General features: G+C 41.2%; 1 long non-coding RNA gene across 1 annotated transcript in view; it reads right to left on the bottom strand.

Annotated features, from left to right (window-relative positions):
- The window catches only part of LOC135273996 (uncharacterized), an 84349-nt gene that overhangs the window by 37420 nt on the left and 29333 nt on the right, over window positions 1–17596 (bottom strand). The window contains exon 3 of the long non-coding RNA XR_010341773.1: window positions 6693–6785. This is a non-coding gene — a long non-coding RNA (uncharacterized LOC135273996). The remainder of the gene's footprint in view (window positions 1–6692; window positions 6786–17596) is intronic.

Raw genomic sequence — 17596 nt, forward strand, 5'->3', positions numbered from 1 at the left:
ATAAGCCTGAACCAGAACCAACTCAATATTCATTAACATTACACTAAACATACCATGTCATATTTACAGAATGGTAAATAATACTACTGTCAATAATAATAAAACAGTCGGGGAGATCGATCCAAGATGGCCACTTAAGAGGAAGTCGGGATTGCAGCTCCAAGAGAAGGCGCAGAGGGTGAGTGGACGCCGCATTTCCAGACGGACTTTTACTGCCCACAGACCAGGAGATTCACAGGAGGAAAAGCCCCACGGGTCTCCAGCGCCGCTGGTTTGAGCGGAGTGGCCGCTCAGCCTACACCCTGGAGCGGGGGGCAGTGGCTTCTTGCGCAGAGCGAGAGAGACAGAGTTCCCTCTGAGCCAGAAAGGGGAGCTGAAGCAGGGAGCCAAGCCAGGAGACCCCTGGGCAAGGGAGTGCCACGAATCTCAGAGCCGCTGCTTCGGCTGACGCAGCGGCACACAGGGCAGTGGATTTTAATTGCGCGGAGAAGCTCCCCGCATTCCCAGCGCCGCTGGTTGGACCGGAGCAGCCGCTCGGCCTGCACGGGGGGCGGGGAGCAGCGGCTCCTTGAACAAAGTGAACGAGACTGTGTCCCCTCTGGGCCAGCAAGGGGAACTGTGGCAAGGAGGCAAGCCAAGAGATTACAGGACAAAGAGGGCCCCTCTAGAAACACGGCTGAACCCGGGACGGTTCAGCTCTGTGGGGGAGGGGCGTCCTCCATCGGGAAACACCCTGCAGTTCCCGGGGCAATTTTCCGTAACCAAGACAACCCGCCACTACAGAGACTCCGTCACTACAGGGGCGGGCCAGCATAGCGGAAGCAGTTCTAACTACACCCACAGGACTGCTGGGAAGCTCACACGGAAGCTGGGCGGAGCCCACAGCAGCTCAGCGAAGCCTCTGCAGGCTGAGTGTGACTAGACTGCCACCTTGTGGGCAGGGAAAACGGTAGCAACACAGCTGAAAAACATAAAGTGCTAAACCCCTGGGCCAGAACAACTGGGGAGAAGAAAAGGGGGTTTATGAGTTCAGCTGCTGCAGACTTAAAATTACCAAAATCAGAAAGACAGCAACTACAAAGTCAATAGGCGGATAAATCCACAAAGATGGGAAGAAACCAGCGCAAAAAGGATGAAAACACCCAAAACCAGAACACCTCTCCCCCTACAAGGCAGCATAACTCCTCACCAGCACGGGAACAAGACTGGACGGAGAATGAGTGTGATGAAATGACAGAATCAGCTTTCAGAAAATGGATAATAAGAAACTTCTGTGAGCTAAAAGAACATGTTCTAACCCAATGCAAAGAAACTAAGAACCTTGAAAAAAGACTTGACGAAATGCTAATGAGAATGGACAACTTAGAGAGGAATATGAATGAATTGATGGAGCTGAAAAACACAACACGAGAACTTCGCGAAGCATGTACAAGTTTCAACAGCAGAATTGACCAAGCAGAAGAAAGGATATCAGAAGTTGAAGATCAACTCAATGAAATAAAACGAGAAGGGAAGATTAGAGAAAACAAGGTAAAAAGGAATGAACAGAGTCAACAAGAAATATGGGACTACGTGAAAAGACCTAATCTACGTTTGATAGGTGTACCTGAATGTGACGAAGAGAATGCATCCAAGCTGGAAAATACTCTATAGGATATTATCCAGGAAAACTTCCCCAACCTAGCAAGGCAGGCCAAGATTCAAGTCCAAGAAATACAGAGAACACCACAAAGATATTCCGCTAGAAGAGCAACCCCAAGGCACATAATCATCAGATTCACCAGGGTTGAAATGAAGGAGAAAATACTAAGGGCAGCCAGAGAGAAAGGTCGGGTTACCCACAAAGGGAAACCCATCAGACTCACAGCAGATCTCTCAGCAGAAACCCTACAGGCCAGAAGAGAGTGGGGGCCGATATTCAACATCCTTAAAGAAAAGAACTTTCAACCCAGAATTTCATATCCAGCCAAACTAAGCTTCATAAGTGAAGGAAAAATAAAATCCTTTGTGAACAAGCAAGAACTCAGAGAGTTCATCACCACCAGACCAGCTTTACAAGAGCTCCTGAAGGAGACACTACACATAGAAAAAAACAACCAGCACCAGCCACTCCAAAAACGCACGAAATGGTAAAGAGCAGCAACACAATGAAGAATCTCCATCAACCAATGGGCAAAACAGCCAGCTAGCATCAAAATGACAGGACCAAACTCACACATAACAATATTAACCCTAAATGTAAATAGACTAAATGCCCCAATCAAAAGACACAGACTGGCAAATTGGATAAAAAGCCAAAACCCATCAGTGTGCTGTATCCAGGAAACCCACCTCACATGCAAGGATACACAAAGGCTCAAAATAAAGGGATGGAGGAAGATTTACCAAGCAAATGGAGAGCAAAAAAAAGCAGGAGTTGCAATTCTCATCTCTGATAAAATAGACTTTAAAGCAACAAAGATCAAAAGAGACAAAGAAGGACATTACATAATGGTAAAAGGATCAATACAACAAGAAGAGCTAACGATCCTAAATATATATGCACCTAATACAGGAGCACCCAGATACATAAGGCAAGTTCTTAAAGACTTACAAAGAGACATAGACTCCCACACATTAATACTGGGAGACTTCAACACACCGTTGTCAATATTAGACAGATCAACGAGACAGAAAATTAATAAGGATATCCAGGACCTGAACTCAGACCTGGAACAAGCAAACCTAATAGACATTTACAGAACTCTCCACCCCAAATCCACAGAATATACATTCTTCTCAGCACCACATCACACCTACTCTAAAATTGACCACATAATTGGAAGTAAATCACTCCTCAGCAAATGCAAAAGAATGGAAACCATAACAAACAGTCTCTCAGACCACAGTGCAATCAAGTTAGAACTCAGAATTCAGAAGCCCACCCAGAACCGCACATCCTCATGGAAATTGAACAACTTTCTCCTGAATGTTGACTGGATAAACACAGAAATGAAGGCAGAAATAAAGATGTTCTTCGAAACCAACGAGAATGAAGACACCACATACCAGAATCTCTGGGACACATTTAAAGCAGTCTCTAGAGGAAAATATATAGCAATAAGTGCCCACATGAGAAGAAAGGAGAGAACTAAAATTGACACCCTATCATCAAAATTGAAAGAGCTAGAGGAGCAAGATCAAAAAAACTCAAAACCTAGCAGAAGACAAGAAATAACTAAGATCAAAGCAGAAATGAAGGAGAGAGAGACACGAAAAACCCTACAAAAAATCAATAAATCCAGGAGCTGGTTTTTTGAAAAGATCAACAAAATAGACAGACCACTAGCCAAACTAATAAAAAAGAAAAGAGAGAATAACCAAATAGATGCAATAAAAAATGATAAAGGGGATATCACCACAGATGCCACAGAAATTCAAACCATCATCAGAGATTATTACAAACAACTCTATGCACATAAATTAGAAAACCTGGAAGAAATGGATAAATTCCTGGACCGTAGTCTCCTCCCATGCCTAAACCAGGAAGAAGTTGAAACCCTGAATAGACCAATAACAAGGTCTGAAGTCGAGGCAGCAATAAAGAGCCTACCACCCAAAAAAAGCCCAGGCCCAGATGGGTTCACAGCCGAATTCTACCAGACATACAAAGAGGAACTGATACCATTCCTACTGAAACTATTCCAAATAATCCAAAAAGAGGGAATCCTTCCCAAATCATTTTATGAGACCAACATCATCCTAATACCAAAACCCGGCAGAGACTCAACAAGAAAAGAAAACTACAGGCCAATATCCATGATGAACATAGATGCAAAAATCTTCAATAAAATACTGGCAAGCCGATTACAACAGCACATCAAAAAGCTTATCCACCATGATCAAGTAGGATTCATCCCGGGGATGCAAGGCTGGTTCAATATACGCAAGTCTATAAATGTAATTCACCACATAAACAGAACCAAAGACAAAAACCACATGATTATCTCAATTGATGCAGAGAAGGCCTTCGACAAAATTCAACAGCCCTTTATGCTAAAAACCCTCAATAAACTAGGTATCGATGGAACGTACCTCAAAATAATAAAAGCTATTTATGACAAACCGACAGCCAATATCATACTGAATGGGCAAAAACTGGAAGCATTCCCTTTGAAATCCGGCACTAGACAAGGATGCCCTCTCTCACCACTCCTATTCAATATAGTACTGGAAGTTCTAGCCAGAGCAATCAGGCAAGAAAAAGAAATAAAGGGTATTCAATTAGGAAAGGAGGAAGTCAAATTGTCTCTATTTGCAGACGACATGATTGTATATCTAGAAGACCCTATCACCTCAGCCCAAAATCTCCTGAAACTGATAAGCAACTTCAGCAAAGTCTCAGGATACAAAATCAATGTGCAAAAATCACAAGCATTCCTATACACCAATAACAGACTTAAAGAGAGCCAAATCAAGAATGAACTGCCATTCACAATTGCTACAAAGAGAATAAAATACCTAGGAATACAACTAACAAGGAACGTAAAGGACCTCTTCAAGGAGAACTACAAATCACTGCTCAACGAAATAAAAGAGGACACAAACAGATGGAGAAACATTCCATGTTCATGGTTAGGAAGAATTAATATCGTGAAAATGGCCATACTGCCCAAAGTAATTTACAGATTCAACGCTATCCCCATCAAGCTACCAATGACCTTCCTCACAGAACTGGAAAAAACCACCTTAAACTTCATATGGAACCAAAAGAGAGCCCGCATAGCCAAGTCAATTCTAAGCAAAAAGAACAAAGCAGGAGGCATCACACTACCGGACTTCAAACTCTACTACAAGGCTACAGTAATCAAAACAGCATGGTACTGGTACCAAAACAGAGATATAGACCAATGGAACAGAACAGAGACTTCGGAGGCGACACAACATATCTACAACCACCTGATCTTTGACAAACCTGAAAAATACAATCAATGGGGAAAGGATTCCATGTTCAATAAGTGGTGTTGGGAAAACTGGCTAGCCATATGCAGAAAGCAGAAACTGGACCCCTTCCTGACACCTTACACTAAAATTGACTCCAGATGGATTAAAGACTTAAACATAAGACGTAACACCATAAAAACACTAGAAGGAAACCTAGGCAAAATCATTCAGGACATAGGCGTAGGCAAGGACTTTATGACCAAAACACCAAAAGCATTGGCAACAAAAGCCAAAATAGACAAATGGGACCTAATCAAACTCCACAGCTTCTGCACGGCAAAAGAAACAGTCAATAGAGTGAATCGGCAACCAACACAATGGGAAAAAATTTTTGCAGCCTACCCGTCTGACAAAGGGCTGATATCCAGAATTTAAAATGAACTAAAAAAGATTTACAAGAGAAAAACAAACAAGCCCATTCAAAAATGGGCGAAGGATATGAACAGATACTTTACAAAAGAAGACATACATGAGGCCAACAAACATATGAAAAAATGCTCATCATCACTGGTCATTAGAGAAATGCAAATCAAAACTACATTGAGATACCATCTCACGCCAGTTAGAATGGCGATCATTAAAAAATCTGGAGACAACAGATGCTGGAGAGGATGTGGAGAAATAGGAACACTTTTACACTGTTGGTGGGAGTGTAAATTAGTTCAACCACTGTGGAAAACAGTGTGGCGATTCCTCAAGGACCTAGAAATAGAAATTCCATTTGACCCAGCAATCCCATTACTGGGCATATATCCAAAGGATTATAAATCGTTCTACTATAAGGACACATGCACACGAATGTTCATTGCAGCACAGTTTACAATAGCAAAGACCTGGAACCAGCCCAAATGCCCATCGATGATAGACTGGACAGGAAAAATGTGGCACATATACACCATGGAATATTATGCAGCCATTAAAAAGGAGGAGTTCACATCCTTCGTAGGGACATGGATGAACCTGGAAACCATCATTCTCAGCAAACTGACACAAGAACACAAAATCAAACACCACATGTTCTCACTCATAGGCGGGTGTTGAACAAGGAGAACACATGGACACAGGGAGGGGAGCACTATACATGGGGGTCTGTTGGGGGGAGGGGGGATAGTGGGGGCGTGGGGAGTTGGGGAGGGATAGCATGGGGAGAAATGCCAGATATAGGTGAAGGGGAGGGAGGCAGCAAATCATACTGCCAGGTGCGCACCTGTGCAACAACCTTGCATGTTCTTCACATGTACCCCAAAACCTAAAATGCAATAAAAAAAAAAATAAAAAAAAAATAAAACAGTCAATAATAATAATAAAACACTGTTGCTTGTGAACACTTGAATGAATCTCATAGATGTAAGGTTCAACAATGGGGCCCAGACATAAAAAATACATTCTGTAATATTCCATTTTTTTAATATTACTTGAATATAACCCTCTTTGACACAATCAACCTTCATTGATAGAAGTCAAAATAACACCATTTTCTCTAAGGCAAATGTACCTGAAACAGGCATAAGGGAGCATTTGGCATAAGTGTTCTAGATCTTGATGTGAATTGGGTTCTTGAAGGTTTATACATGTGTAAAAATTTGTTAATGTTTATACTCAAATCCAGTTAAGAGCAATAATATTATTTTATATTTCAACAGAGCAAAAGAAAACATCAAAGAACTAGACATGATAAAATAAGACATACCAAGTGTAGTGGTTCATACCTGTAGCTCTAGCTTCTTGGGAAGCTGAGATGGGAGCATTGCTTGTGCTTAGGCGTTTGCGTTATGCCTGGATAACATAGAGAGAACTCATCTCTAAATAGAAACAAAAACAAGAGACGTAGAGAAGTTTGAGAATAAAATATAGATAACAGAATAAAACCCACATTAATATATATCTTAGAATTCTGTGAATGTAGTATAATAGTAAATATAATTACTATATATATAGAAATAAATTCAAAGGTCCATACAAGCATAACAATAGAAAATATTTTAAAATGTTAAAAATTTTCCAACTAAAAATATACTAAAGTGAATTGCTTAATGAATGGTTTCAATAGCAAATATTTGATAGCTAAATAGTAAATTGAAAAATATATGAGAAAATAGCATACAATCTGAAGAAAAAATACAGAAAAAAGGCAATAAAGAAGCTTATAGAGCTTAAGGTGAAATTAGATTTCCCAATGAGAGAAAAGACAGAATAGAGAAGAAGCTACTGAAGAGATAAAGGCCTGTAATTTTTCAGAGCAGATTAAAGATATCAAGTTACATATTGGAGAAGAGCTATGAATCTGAAACAAGATATAAGAAAACATGTTTAGGCAGATAATAGTAAAAAGACTGAAAAACAAATATTAAAGAAAGGTCCTAAAAACTGAAAGAGAACAAAAAGCATTTCAAAGTAGCAACACTATTTCTAACTTCTAAATAAAGGCAATAAAATTCCAAAGAAAATAGAATAATATAATCTAAATGCTAAAAGGAAATAACTGCCAGTCTATGCTACTTAATCCAGCAAAAAATATTCTTTAATAATGAAGAAAATCAGACAGGACATCAATAAGAAAATATAGGACTTGAACAATACTATAATCAGTTGGACCTAACAGACACATGCAAAGCACTGCACCCAACAGTAATTAAAAAACACATTTTTTCAATGCGTATGGAACCTTCTCCAAGATGCAAAATATGTTAGTAATACATGAGTTAAGAAAAAGTTGTTTAGGCAGATAGAATACAGGAGTCCTCAGTAAGGTTTACCTTTTAATAAAAAGCAGCCCCAAAATAATTCTTTTCCAACAAATACCAGCCTGTATAATGGGCTTGCTGACATAGACAAGAAAGCTGGAAGCTTGCACAGCTGAATGCCATCAGTTGTGCCAATATGAAAAGACTACCTGGGACTAGGGATGTTCAAAATAGCAGCTACATCTTCCCTTCTCTTTGCCAGCCATGTGTACCGTAAGGAGCAGGCAACATGGCGTCAGTCAAGCAACGACCCCACTTGCATAGTAAGAAGATTAGGTTGGGGTGGCCAGCTTCCCCACATACTATGTAAACCTCACACCTGGTCCAACCAATCTGTGGGCCCTGTGTAAATTAGGCACTGCCTCCTCAAGTCTGTCTACAAAATCTATTGCACTCTGCCATTGAGCAGAATTTTTATTTGGATGCCCCTCTCTCTCACAATAGAGAGGCCATTCTTCTCTTTCTTTTGCAAATAAAACCTCTACTCCTAAACTCACTCTTTGCGTGTGTCCATGCCCTTAGACTTCTTGTTGCAATATGATGAACCTTAGGTATTTACTTTAGGTAATAACGCAGTTTCATACTGGGGACTCCTTCAGGATCCCAAGATACAAGTGGACATTTCAAAATCACTCTTTTGACTTGGTCTGGAGAGCACATGGCCTGCCAAAGTCGTTCTGTGCCCTTAGGAGATCACAAAGCATTTCAAGGTCACCAGAGCCCTCTAGTGGAATTGGAATCCTCTCCATAAGGCACATTGTTGGTCCTCTGCTGAAACACTCTTGCCTCCCAATTCTCCTCTTTTTGTGCCCCTCAACTAGAGACCAGGCTTCATATTGCTTCCGTGAACAGAAAACTTTCCCTTCAACAATTAGGAGTAAAATGTCCTCCAAAACCAAATTTTAGTTTCAATACTGTCCCATCAGCTAGGAAACTGACTTTCAGGCCCTATGTTCTTTTAAGGCACCTATTCTGCTCCCTATTAAAATGTTACTTAAATAGTAAGGGGATTTTAAGTCTGCAAGTTAACCGAAACCATTCCTTAAGGGTAAATGCTTTACCATGGGCCATAATATCTAGACTAGAAAAGCAACTTCCAGGGTGTATTAGTCTGTTTTCACAGTGCTGATAAAGACATATTCAAGACTAGGAAATTTACAAAAGACAGATATTTAATTGGGCTCATAGTTTCACATGGCTAGGGAAGCTTCACAATCATGGCAGAAGGCAAGGAGGAGCAAATCACATCCTACATGGATGATGGCAGGCAAAAAGAAGAATTTATGCAGGGAAATTCCTCTTTTTAAAACTATCAGATCTCATGAAACTTATTCACTATCACAAGAACAGCATGAGAAAAGCCTGCCCTCATGATTCCGTTACCTCCCACCAGGCCCCTCTCACAACACATGGGAATTCAAGATGTGATTTGGGTGGGGACACAGCCAAACCATATCATTCCACATGTGGTCCCTCCCAAATCTCATGTTCTAACACTTTAAAACGAATTATGCCTTTCCAACAGTCCCCCAGAGTCTTAACTTATTTCAGCATTAACTCAAAAGTACATAGTCCAAAGTCTTTTCTCATCCAAGACAAGGCAAGTCCCTTCTGCCTATGAGCCTGTAAAATTGAAACAAGTAACTTATTTCCTAGATACAATGGGGGGTACTGGCATTGCATAAATACAGCCATTCTGAATGGGAAACATTGGCTAAAACAAAGGGGCTACAGGCCCCATGGAAGTCCAAAATCCAGTGGGCCAAATATTAAAGCTCCAGTGATCTCCTTTGACTCCAATTTCACACATCCAGGTCACACTGATGCAAGATCTTGGTCAGACCCACCCTGTGGCTTCACAGAGTACACTCTCCCTCCTGGCTGCTTTCGTAGGCTAACATTGAGTGTCTGTGACTTTTCCAGGTGCACGATGCAAGATGTTGGTGAATCTACCACTCTGAGGTCTGGAAGACAGTGGCCCTCTTCTCACAGCTCCACTAGGTAGTGCTCCAGTAGGGATTTGGTGTGGAGGCTCCAACCCCACATTTTTCTTTTGCACTGACCTAGCAGAGGGTCTCCATGAGAGCCCCACCTCTGTAGCTAACTTCTGCCTGGACATCCAGGCATTTCCATTCTTCTTCTGAAATTTAGGTGAAGGTTCCCAAATCTGTTCTTGACTTCTCTGCACTGGCAGGCTCAACACCATGTGGAAGCTGCCAAGGCTTGAGGCTTATATCCTCTGAAGCCACAGCTTGAGCTCTTTGTTGGCCCCCTTCAGCCATGACTGGAGTGACTGGGATATAAGGTACCAGTTCCTAAGCTGCACACAGCATGGGAACCCCAAGCCCAGCCCACAAAACCGCTTTTTCTTTCTAGGCCTCTGAACTTGTGATGGGAGGGGTTGCCATGAAGACCTGACATGCCCTGGAGACATTTTCCGCATTGTCTTGAGGATTAACTTTTGGCTCCTCGTTACTTATGGAAATTTGTGTAGCAGGTTTAAATTTCTCCTCAGAAAATGGGATTTTCTTTTCTATTGTATTGTCAGACTGCAAATTTTCTGAACTTTTATGCTCTTTTTTCTTTAAACTGAATGCCTTTAACAGCACCCAAGTCACATCCTAAATGCTTTGCTGCTTAGAAATTTCTTCTGCTGGATATCTTAAATGATTTCTCTCAAGTTCAAAGTTTCATAAATATCTAGGTCAGGGGCAAAAAACTGCCAGTCTCTTTGCTAAAACATAACAAGAGTCACGTTTGTTCCAGTTCCCAACAAGTTTATCTCCATCTGAGATCACTTCAGTCTGGACCTTATTGTTCATATCACTATGAACATTTTTGTCAAAGTCCTTCAACAAGTCTCTGGAAGGTTCCAAAATTTCCACATTTTCCTGTCTTCTTCTGAGCTCTGTAAACTGTTACAACCTCTGTCTGTTACCCAGTGTCAAAGTTGCTTCCACATTTTTGGTTATCTTTTCTGTAGTGCCCCACTCTACTGATGCCAATTTACTCTATTAGTCCATTTTCACACTGCTGATACACACCTGAGACTAGGAAGTAAAAGGGGTTTTAATGGAATTACACTTCCATGTAGCTGGAAAGGCCTCACAATTATGGCAGAAGGCTAAGAGGAACAACAGGCCAAAAAGGGTTGTGCAGGGAAACTCCAATTTTTAAAACCATCGGCTTTCATAAGACTTATTCATTATCACAAGAACAGCAAAGGAAATGACTGACTCCATGATTTAATTACCTTTCACCAGGTCCTGCTTATACCTGTGAATTCAAAATGAGATTTGGGTTGGGACACAGACTAACCATATCATGGGGGAACCATCTGAGGCAGCTATTGAGTGTTGTTCCAGCCCTTCCAATCCCCCTTATCTGGGGCCACCTCCCACTGGACCATCAGCTCCTCTACCCCCACCACCTCCAAAACTCTCCACTCCCCTAGCTTTACATTTATGCCTACAGGAAATGCCCAACAGCGGTGATGCCACTATAAGCTCCCTTCTTCTTGCAGGACCTTAGACAAATAAAGGGAGACTTAGGCCAATTTTGTGATGACACTGTAAGGTATAAAGAAGCTTTCCAAAACTTAAGTGTTTGACCTCTTGTGGAGGGTTGCTATGCTGCTCCTAAGCCAAACCCTAACCACAGCTGAAAAGCAAGAAGCTCTGCAGGCAGCAGAGAAATTTGGAGATGAGCAGTATGTCTTCTATAGTAGGCAAAAAAGGAAAAGATAATATAGGGAAGGTGAAGAAATTGTGGAAACACCATTCTCAATAAGAAGAGAGGCAATATCTTTTGACAACCCTAATTGGAACTTCAATGACACCACAGATGAATTTAAAAAGAAATGGTTTCTATGTGCATATTGGAGGGCCTATGAAGAATTAGGGCCAAGCATCTTTATTACTCTAAACTGTTTGTGATAGACCAAAAGTCAGATGAGAATTCCATAGCCTTTATGGGAAGTTTGAGAGCGGCACTAATAAAGCACACCTCCTTAATCCCCCAATTTGGTTGAGGGACAGCTCATCCTAAATGACAAATATATTACACAGGAAGCTCCTAATAATAGAATGGAACTACAGAGGCAGGCTATAGGATCATATAGCACCTTGAAGAACCTCCTGAGGGTGGCCATCATAGTCTTATTATAGGGACCAGGAGGAGGCCAAGGAGAAAGAGAGGAAGTAAAAGAGAACAGAGTCTCTAGTAACTGCTTTCCAAGCTTGCAAACTCCAGGATCCCCAAGGTGCATCCGTTAGTTGTTATCAGTGCAGCCAGTCAGGGTAGTTTAAGGAGTGCCCAGGCAGCAAGAAGAAACCACCATGACCCTGTCCAGAATGTAATGGGGACCACTCGAAATTGGACTGCTCCCAGAGATAAAGGTCACTGGGTTCAGAACCAGTCTCACAGATGATCCAACTAGACTGATGTGTCCTGGGGCTCAAACCTCTGGCTTCAGCAGCTCAAGCTGCAATTACAGCACAGCAGCCCCAGGTGATTCTGAAAATTGAAGAAAGAAAGGTAGACCTCCTTCTGGACACTGGAGCAAGCCTCTCTCTTCACCTTTCTGATCCAGGCCTCCTATCTTCCCATAAGTGTGGGGGCATCTAAGAAAAATATCTGATATTTTTCTCAACCCCTTATTTGCAGTTTGGGGGACCTATTATTTACACATGACTTTTCAATCATACCTGAAAATCCCACTCCTTTATTAGGTAGAGACATTTTGACTCACATGGGGGCCAACATCCTTATAGCTCCAGGACAAACTCTTTGTCTCCCCTCTGGTGGAACTAATATCAATCCAGAAGTGTGAGCAACCCAAGGAAGAGTAGGTTGAGCAGTAACCACTAGGCCAGTCCAGATCTATCTTAAGTGTCTCACTTCTTCTCTCAACCAAAAACAATACTCGCTAAAGATGGAGGTTAGGGAAGGGCTAGAAGCCATTATTAATAAACTGAAGATGCAAGACCTCCTCAAACACTAAAAAAGCCCCTTCAACACCCCAATATTAGGAATGCAAAATCCCAATAGGGAATGGAGACTAGTTCAGGACCTCTACCTCATTAATGAGGCCATAGCCCCAATCCATCCAGTAATACCTAATCCCTATTCCATGCTAACCCCAATACCAGAAGGAACTAAATAATTTGCAGTCCCAGATTTAAAAGATGCTTTTTTTTCTGTAAACCATCACATCCTGACTCTCAATACATTTTTGCCTTAGAAGATCCCTCTGGCCAAATTGCCCAGTTAACATGGACAGTGCTGACTCGGGGATTTTGAGATACTCCTCGTTTGTTTGGACAGGCACTATCAAAAGACCTCTTTGAGGTTTTTCATCTTCAGGTCAGGGTCTTGCAATATGTGGATGATATACTACTCTGTGCTCCAACTGAGGAAATTTCTCAGGAAAGCACTGAAGTTCTTAATATATTAGCTTACAGAGGATATAAGGTTTCAAAATATAAGGCCCAGCTTTGCAAAATCTCAGTGAAGTACTTGGGTGTAGGGCTGTCTGAAGGGACCAGAGCATTAGGGGGAGAAAGGATTAAGCTCATTTTCTCCTTTTCCCTCCTCAAAACCCTAAAGCAACTAAGAAGATTTTTGGACATTAAAGGATTGTGCAGACTATGGATACCTGGGTATGGTGAGATAGCCTGTCCTCTATATCATCTCATAAAAGAAATGCAAGTGTCTAAAACTCTTCTCTTAATCTAGGAATCTGAAACTCAAAAGACCTTTAACCAGTTACAACAAGGCTTGCTTAAGGCACCAGCCTTCAGTCTTCTTGTAGGGAGGGGCTTCAATCTGTAAGTATCAGAAAGAAAGGGAATGGCCCTGGGAGTTTTAATGCATGCCTGAGGATGAGCTCAACAGCCAGAGGCTTATCTGAGTAAGAAACTTGATATGGTGGCTAAAGAATGGCCAGCATGCCTCTGAGAGATTGCCATGGTGGACTTACTGGTCCCAGATGCCTCCAAATTAACACTGGGAAATGATTTAGCTGTTTACACCCCACATAATGTGGCAGGATTACTGTCCTCTAGGGGGAGCCTTTGGCTAACAGATAGCCAACTCCTTAAATACCAAGCTATCTTATGAGAGGGTTCCACCATCCAGGTAAAAACTTGCTCTTGCCTAAACCCAGCCACTTTTCTCCCTGAGAAAACAGTGGAAACAACATGACTTGAACAAGTTGTGGTACAGACCTATGCAGCCAGGGAGGATCTCAGAGAAACTTTCTTACATACTGGACCCTCTTTATGGATGGAAAGTCCTTTGTGGAGCAAGGAGTCCATAAGGTGGGATATGCAGTAGTCACTCTGAATTATGTTATTGAAAGTGCATCTCTCTCTTCAGGCCTAAGCACTCAACTAGCTGAACTGATAGCTCTTACAAGAGCACTCGAATTAAGCAAGGAAAAGGTAGCTAACATTTACACTGACTTCAAGTATGCTTTCTTAGTTCCCCATGCTCATGTTGCCATTTGGAAGGAAGGACACTTTCATACTGTCAATGGATCCCTTACAAAATATCATCAGGAGCAGATGATTGTAGATGCATGGCATTACTTCTGAGGTCTCTGTTCTATTCAATTAATCTATATCTCTGCTTTGGTATCAGTACCATGCTGTTTTGATTACTGTAGCCTTGTAGTATAGTTAGTTAGAAGTCAGGTAGCTTGATGCCTCCAGATTTGTTTTTTCTTGCTCAGGATTGTCTATTATACTGAATGGGTGAAAACTGGAAGCGTTCCCTTTGAAAACTGGCAAAAGACAAAGATGCCATCTCTTATCACTCCTGTTCAACATAGTATTGAAAATTCTGGCCAGGGCAATCAGGTAAGAAAAAGAAATAAAGGATACTCAATTAGGAAAAGAGAAAGTCAAATTGTCTCTATTTGCAGATGACATGATTGGATATTTAGAAGACCCCATGGTCTCAGCACAAAATCTTAAGCTGATAAGAAACTTCAGCAAAGTCTCAGTATACAACATCAATGTGCAAAAAGCATTCCTATACACCAATAACAAACAAACAGAGATCCAAATGATGAATGAACTCTCATTCACAATTGCTACAAAGAGAATAAAATACCTAGGAATACAACTAACAAGAGATGTGAAGGACCTCTTCAAGGAGAATGACAAACCACTGCTCAAGGAACTAAGAGAGGACAGAAGCGGATGGAAAAAACATTCCATGCTCATGGTTAGGAGGAATCAGTATCGTGAAAATGGCCATACTGCTGAAAGTAATTTATAGATTCAATGCTATTTCCATCAAGCTACATTGACTTTCTTCACAGAATTGAAAAAAAAAAAAAAAAAAAAAACCATTTTAAACTTCAAATGGAACCAAAAGAGAGCCCACAACCGTCTGATCTTTGACAAATCTGACAAAAGCAATGGGGAAAGGATTCTCTATTTAATAAATGGTGTTGGGAAAACTGGCTAGCCACATGCAGAAAGCTGAAACTGGATCTCTTCCTTACACTTTATACAAAAATTAACTCCAAATGGATTAAAGATTTAAACATAAGACCTAACACCATAAAAACCCTAGAAGAAAACCTAGGCAATACCATTCAGGACATAGGCATAGGCAAGGACTTCATGACCAAAACACCAAAAGCAATGGCAACAAAAGCCAAAATAGACAAATGGGATCTAATTAAACTTAAGAGCGTCTGTACAGCAAAAGAAACTACCATTAGAATGAACCAACAGCAAAAGAATGGGAAAAAATTTTTGCAATCTACCCATCTGACAAAGGGCTAATAACCAGAATCTACAAAGAACAGACACTTTTCAAAAGAAGACATTTATGCAGCCAACAAACATATGAAAAAATGCTCATCATCACTGGTCATTAGAGAAAGACAAATCAAAACCACATTGAGATACCATCTCACCCCAGTTAGCATGGCGATCATTGAAAAGTCAGGAGACAACAGATGCTGGAGAGGATGTGGAGAAATAGGAACACTTTTACACTGTTGGTGGGAGTGTAAATTAGTTCAATCATTGTGGAAGACAGTGTGGTGATTTCTCACAGATCTAGAAATAGAAATATCATTTGACCCAGCAATCCCATTACTGGGTATATACCTAAAGGATTATAAATTATTCTATTATAAAGACATGCACACATATGTTTATTGCTTAACTATTTACAATAGCAAAGACTGGGAACCAACCCAAATGCCCATCAAGTATAGACTGAATAAGAAAATGTGGCACATATACACCATAGAATACTATGCAGCCATAAAAAGGATGATCTCATGTACTTTGTAGTGACATGGATGAGGCTGGAAACCATCATTCTCAACAAACTGAAACAAGAACAGAAAACCAAACACCATATTTTCACTTATAAGTGGGTGTTGAAGAATGAGAACACATGGACACAGGGAAGGGAACATCACACACCAGGGCGTGTCGGGGCATGGAGTGACTAGGGTAGGGATAGCAGCGGGTGGGGATATTGGGGAGGGATGGCATTAGGAGAAATACCTAATGTAGATGACAGGGGGATGGATGCAGCAAACCACCATGGCATGTGTATACCTATGAAATAAACCTGCACAATCTGCACATGTACCCCAGAACTTAAAGTATAATAGAATAAAAAATAAATAAATACCATCAGGAAATTAAGTTATTATCCTCAATTTTCCTTACATAAGAGGTAGCAGTTAATCATTGTAAGGGACATCAGAATGGAGTAGGTAAAATAGCCATTGGAAACAAGTTAGCTGATCAGGCTGCCAAGTCAGCAGCAAGAATGCCTCAGGGTGTTGGCGCACTTCAGCTCCTTTAATCTGGGAAGGCTTAGTAAGAAATTTAACCTCAGTACTCCCCTGCAGAAATGGAATGGGCCACTTCTTTAGGGTATGCTTTCCAGTCCTCAGAATGTTTACAATCGAGGATGGCAAGCTCCTCTTGCCAGCCTGCAGCCAATGGAAAGTCCTTAAAACTCTTCACCAAACTTTCCACTTGGGAAAGGATAAAATTTATCAGTGTGTCCAGAGATTGTTTTCAGGAAAGAGCTTATTAAGAACAGTCAAACAGGATGTTACTGGTGGTAAAGTCTGCCTTAAAAATAATTCCCTTAACAAAGGGCTCCTTACTTCTCAAACCCAAAGGATGGGAAGCTATCCAGGGGAGGGCTGGCAAATAGAGTTCACACACATTGCCAAAGATGAAGGGCATCAAATACCTCCTGGTATTGGTAGACATTTTCACTAGCTAGGTACAAGCATTTCCGTGCCATACAGAAAAAATCCTCTGAGGTAATAAAAGTGCTAATTAATGAAATTATTCCCTGTTTTGTCTACCTAAGTACCTACAAGTGACAGCAGCTCCTCATTTAAGGCAGCAGTCACACAGGGCATCTCAAAGGCACTAGGCATACAGTATATACTCCATTGTGCTTAGAGACACCAGTCCTCATGAAAGGTAGAGAAGACAAGCAATATCATCAAAAGATACCTCAGGAAACTGTCCCATCAAACTCACCTTCTTTGGGTCACTATTCTTCTCATGACTTTACTGTGAAAATTAACTCAACTAGAAGAAGCCCAAGCCCAAGAAATAGGACCTCGTTTATTTAACCCAGGAGATTTCATATTGGTAAAAGCTCTCCCTTCCCTCTCTACTTCCCTATCTAGAAAGGGCCCTGCATTGTTCTTCTTTCAATCCCCTCAGCAGTAAAAGTTACAGGTATCAGCTCTTGGATACATCATACTCAAGTCAGAGTCTGAAAGCTGAGAGAGCAAACCCTAACCTAGAGAAATGCCCTGGTTGTCAATGTGAAGAAATAAGAGATTTCAAGCTGGAAATCAT

Source organism: Aotus nancymaae, unplaced genomic scaffold, assembly GCF_030222135.1.
Source record: "Aotus nancymaae isolate 86718 unplaced genomic scaffold, 86718_ANA_hifiasm-v0.15.2.pri h1tg000010l, whole genome shotgun sequence".
Lineage (NCBI taxonomy): Eukaryota > Metazoa > Chordata > Mammalia > Primates > Aotidae > Aotus > Aotus nancymaae.